This window comes from Lytechinus pictus, chromosome 8, assembly GCF_037042905.1.
Source record: "Lytechinus pictus isolate F3 Inbred chromosome 8, Lp3.0, whole genome shotgun sequence".
Classification (NCBI taxonomy): Eukaryota; Metazoa; Echinodermata; class Echinoidea; order Temnopleuroida; family Toxopneustidae; genus Lytechinus; species Lytechinus pictus.
The window spans coordinates 22,561,195-22,567,398 of record NC_087252.1 but is presented as its reverse complement, the minus strand read 5'-3'; positions in this window follow the sequence as shown (position 1 = coordinate 22,567,398).

Genomic DNA, 6,204 nt, shown 5'->3' with positions numbered 1-6,204 from the left:
TGCGACCAATATGTACAGTGTTATTTGGTCAATCTTTACAAGCAGAGCAGAGGCGTGATGAGCGAAAGCAAAAAAAATTAGGGGGGTAGACGTAAGGGGCAAGATTTCTCGGAAAACTCTTATTCTTGCAGCCACACAAGAAAGCTTGTAGCTAGATATGGAGTAATGAGAAGTTGAGTGTATTCAATATTGCGCGGCGCTACGGTCTATGGTATGCAGAGGGGTGAATTTCGGAGCCGACCCCGGGGGCCGACCGGCATGTTTTACAACAGAACTTTACAAGTCATGCCGTTTGAAACAGGGCAACGAAGTACGTGAAAGAAGACTAAGCAAACTTGGAGAAGCAACGTCCGAGGGGATAGTAATTTACGTCTGCTATGAAACGTGTATCAATAAGGATTTCCAGAGAATGGGTCGCAGAGTATTTCTCCAGTATGGGGAGGGTGGGGGGTAGCGTATAGGCCTAATCAATCCATCAGTGGATGGATGGATGACTGAAAGAATGAATAGATGGATGAATAGGCATATATATGAATGGATCATCCGATAAATGTATAGGCCTAACCCCAAGAATGGATGGACAAAGACAAATGGATACCAATGACGAATAATAGATAGGGGCGCCCCATGGGAGCTGTTGTTGAATGGGCTACCCCTTATTAAATAAACAATAAACAAATAAAAATAGATGGAAAGATGAACTTTTATTGCAACAAATGAGAGGAAGATAGGCCTCCGGGATACACGCATACAGTGGGTGCACGAGCAGTTCAACTGTTGAAAAATGTGAATGACTGTGGTGCGTGGCGACGTGAGCAGGACAAAGACATCACTCACATCTTGATTGGCATAACGTAGACTTATTTAGCGATGAAAGTGGAACCGGGAATTGGGACTCCCATTTTCCTGCTATAAATATAGGAAAAACGAATGATAACTGTTGTTTTATAGCCGAGGAAATGTATTCTTCATTGGGATTGGGACCAAGGAGATCCCGGCGTGTCAAAATTTCACAACTCATGGGGAAAATAATATAATAATCATTTTTGATGATTGAAAAAAAAATGTGCTCTCAGTTCACACTGTCACGAATTTTTTTTGGTGGGGTTACCTGCAGAAAAAAAATTGACAAAGCAAAAGAAAAACATCGTCGGTCATTCCATACATTTCTCAAATTTGACACCTATCAGAATTGCAGGGGGTGCTGCCCATGGAAAATAATACATGCCGCATCCCCAGCTCCCCAGCCCCCCCCCCCCCCCCCCGCTTCCAAGAGGCATATAATCGCGGAATAGTTAATCGTATCAGAAAGTATCAGATCAGTCAAGGCGATCGTATTGATCGTAGAAAGTGTTGGAATATGGTTCAACTATTTTGGAGATCAGTTATGAAAGGCCAATCGTGCATGGTGTTCGTGACGGATTGCACTATTGTAGGAATAAGAATATTTTGGGGCGGGAAAGTCGCCTAAATACTTCCAAGCGGTGATGACTTTCGGGGAAAAAAAGAAATTTGTGTTTGAAATTTTTGGGCAAGCCCATTCTGGCGAGGTTAAATGGGTATACGCCCATTCTGATGTATTTAATTTATGGTGATGTGATGCAAATATGTTGCCGATAAAAATATAATATTTTGCCTTTATGGGTGTTTTACAACTCACAGGGGGGGGGGGTCAAGGAGAATACAGTAATAGCTCTGAATACTGACTGAGAGACACTCCGATCTGCAAAAGTGAAGGCAAAGCTGTCATGGGGCAAGCAAACAAGTAATACTTTCTTGAATAGGCATACCATAATAAAGTGAGAATAATATTGAAATAAAGAGAAAAATAACATTGAGAATGCGAATATAAGGAATACACACAACATAAGGTTAGGAATTGTATAAACAGCGAAACATACAGAAAGATGTTATGAACATGCTTTCACTATTCATGAATGTATAATGCAATGATAAAGGGAAAATGTTTTAAGTTGAATTTAATTTTAACCAGTGGCATAAATAATGAACATAACACATATGAAGGGGCCAGATATACATATAGGGCACAAATCTTGATTTTTTTTGTAATCTATGATAGATTTTGACATGATATTCTGATAATAGTTTCCCTTCTCTCTTTCCTTTTTTTTCTTGGCCGTGACAAATTTGGGAATCCATACAGCCCCAAGCCTTATTTTGAACGCAACTGATTTCAACTGAATATCATCAGAAAAATATTTACAAGGTAGTCAAGTGGCAGCCGACGCAGCGTGTAAAAACAGTATGAATTTCATTGCATGATAATAATAAAATGATAAATAATGTCATGTGTGGTCAGCGGAAACGAGGATAGGACGTTTTGTAATTCGCTATGCAGTAAAATAATGAGAATGACTGAAACGATATATATTCAAAATATAAATTTCATGAGAGAGAAACGATTCAAACAATAACAGAGTATAATATTATGTTGCGTTCAAATGCCCTTTTGATCGTTCTTTTGATTCCCTTTCAACAATCTATTTCTTTCTTCTCTCTCCTCCTTCCCTTTATTGGGGCGGCCGAGCTAAGGATGGAGGGGGTATCGGATATAAGAAGCAGTTTAGGTGTTATGGCACATGACAAGTTCAATTCAGTGGCCTAGTACTAGTAGGTCCATTGGTAAATTGCCAATTCGTCAACTGCCAACTCATCCATTCACCACATGGTCTTTTTCACTTAGTCCATGCAATGCCAATCCGTCCATCAACATTTCATCGAACAACCATTTGGTCCAGTTAGTCCAGTATCCAATTCATTTTCATTCATTTTGCACAATAACACGTCCAATAACCAAATTGTATATGGACTAAATGACATGGTTATTAGACGGAATGCATGCATGTGGATAGTGAACGAACTGATGGTAACCAAATAATGATAGTTGACGAGTTGGCATCAGACGAAATGGAAGTAAACCGATCCGATCCATGCACTAGCGCCTAGTATCACGCCGGTATAGATAAGGAGGTACAATGTTGGAAACGATGTCCAACGGACATGCGCGTATCCAGGATCCCTGATTGAGCCCGACTATTTTGGCGCCCCTGTGAACTTTTCGGAAATGGCACCCCGACCTGCCCAGCACGGCAATCATAGGTGCCTAAAATGCAGTCTGAATTATCGTATTTCATAATCACGTGAAAAGGCATCGAAGACCACTTTTTAATGTGTTCATGAAAAAAAACATCCATGAATGAAAAAAATAAATGCGACCAGAAAGCACAGAATTTTAAGCATTTTTGGGTTTCAATTTAATTCAACTTCTCATCAGAGTGGCAGACCATACTAAAATTATGTGCGCGAGCTGTAATTTCTTAACCGGGGGCGGATCCAGCTTTCGCCAATAGGGGAGGGGATATTTTCATCTCTTTTCCGATCGAACATTCTGAGTTTTATTGCAACCGTGAACATGATGGGTATATGTTTTATCTAAACAATATTGATGCGAGCGAAAAGAGCGATATGAAAATTGTTCATATTCTTACCTAGAATTTGGAAAATCTATGAGCACTTTTGGTAATCAAGAACAGGGTGGGTATCTATCAACATTTTATGCGATCGCGAAGTGGAAGCTGACAATTTTTGAATTTCCAACCCAACACTGGACATTATAAGCACTTTTCACATGTGTTTTATAATCATGAACAGGATGGGTATCTAACTAAATAATTAATGCGAGCGCGAAGCGCGAGTTGAAAATTTTTGATTTTCTGACATAAAATTTGGACATTCTAAGCACTATTGGGTAATCATGAACAGGATGGGTATCTAACAAATCATTTAATACGAGCGCGAGGCGCGAGCTTAATTTTTTTGATATTCCAACACAAAACTGGACATTCTAATTTGTAATCATGGAAAGGATGAGTATCTATTTAAACAATTGTTTGAACGAGCGCGAGGCGCGAGCTTAAAAGTGATTGATATTCTGGACTAAAATTTTGACATTGACTAAGCACTTATGGTAATCATGAACAGGATTGTCATCTAACTAAACAATATTGATGCGTGCGCAAAAAGCGAGATGAAAATTTTTCATATTCTTACCTAAAATTTGGAAAAATCTATGAGCATTTTTGGTAATCAAGAACAGGGTGGGTATCTGTCAACATTTTATGCGATCGCGCAGTGCGAGCTGACAATTTTTGAATTTCCAACCCAACACTGGACATTATAAGCACTTTTCACATGTGTTTTATAACCATGAACAGGATAGGTATCAAGCTAAATAATTAATGCGAGCGCGAAGCGTGCGTTAAATTTTTTTGATATTCTGACCTAAAATTTGGACATTCTAAGCATTATTGGGTAATCATGAAAAGGATGGGTATCTAACAAATCATTTAATGCGAGCGAGAGGCGCGAGCGTAAAATTTTTGGTATTCCGACCCAAAACTGGAAATTCTAAGCATATTTTATAGCCATGGAAAGGATAGGTATCTATTTAAACAATTGTTCGAGCGCGGAGCGCGAGCTTAAAAATTTATTGATATTCTGGCCTAAAATTTTGACATTGACTAAGTACTTTTTGTAATCATGAACAGGATTGTCATCTAACTAAACAATATCGATGCGAGCGCAAAGAGCGAGATGAAAATTTTTCATATTCTTACCTAATATTTGTACATTCGAGTAAGCATTTTCGATTATCATGAACAAGATGAGCACTAACAAAACAGTTTATGCGAGCGTGAAGCGCGAGCTGATTTTTTTTAATATTTCAATCCAAAGTCGGACATTCTAAGCACTTATCTAACCATGAACAGGATCGTCACCTTACTAAACAATTAATGCGAGAACGTAGAGTAGGATGATTTTTTTTTGTATTCTGATCTAAAATTATAGGCACTTTTGGTAATCATGAACAGGATGAGTATTTGATGCGAGCAAACATGAATTTGGCGCCCACCCCCCTCCCTTGATTAATTGAACCTGAATTTGGCGCACCGGGACAAACATAAAATAGGCGCCCTCGTGTGGTGAACATCCATTAGGCACCCCCTATGTCAAACATCGATTCGGCAACCCTATGAATAATATCGATTCGGCGCCCCAGCCCCTATGTCGAACTTCAATGCGGCCCCCTCTTATGTCGAACATCTATACGGCGCCCTGAGGTAAAACATTAATTCGCCCCCCCCCCCTCCACCTAGGTTGAACATCAATTTGCCACCCCCTATGTTGAACATCAATTCGGCGTCCCCTGTGTCAAACATCAATTCGGCAACACTATAGAAAATATCGATTCGGCGCCCCAGCCCCTAGTTTGAACATCAATTCGGCGCCCCCTCGGTGCCCCTATGCCGAACTTCAATGCAGCCCCTCCTATGTGGAACATCTATACGGCGCCCCGAGGTAAAACATTAATCCCCCCCCCCCCCACCTAGGCTGAACATCAATTGGCACCCCCTAGGTCGAACATCAATTCGGCGCCTCCCTAATTCGGACATCAAGTCGATGCCCCCAATGTCGAACATCATTTCGGCTCCCCTATCTATGTTGGACTTAAATTCGGCGCCCCTATAGGTCGACTATCGATTGGGTGCCCCCCTCCCTAGGGCGAACATCAATTCGGCGCTCCCCTTTCCCTTTTTTGTTTTCTTCCTCTCTTTCTTTCCCCCTTTTCTCTTTCTATTGTTCTTTCCCTCATTTTTTATCCCCTTTTCTCCCTAGTTTTGGCGCCCCTTTTTTGCCTACCCGGGGGGGGGGGGGGGCGTGCCCCGAGGGCCCTCGAATACGCGCATGGTGGAGCTACGGATATAGAGAAATAAGGACAAAGATGTAATGAAAATATAAGAACTCTTGAAATATTTTACATTTTCTAGGCAAACAAGAATCCAAAGCGTATAAATAATGCCCGGCTGAATAGACCTCCATTTGCATCCTGTTTGATATGCTCGCGTTTAAATAAAATTTCCTGCAAGTTCCATTGCAGGCTAAATAAAGGGCAAAAGTATAAGTTTTTTCTTTGAGGGGGGGAATGACGATAAATAAAAATACCAGCAAGTGCGATGGGTGATAATCAGGGGCGGCGGAAAGTATTTTCATTTGGGGGGCAAAAGAGGGCATTAATATGTATTTTTTATGCAATTGAAATTTTCACCATGAGATTATCATCTGCGTTAAGTAGTTGTGCGTTTTATACTAATTAAGTTGAGCAAAGCCTTTTTGAAGTCTTTT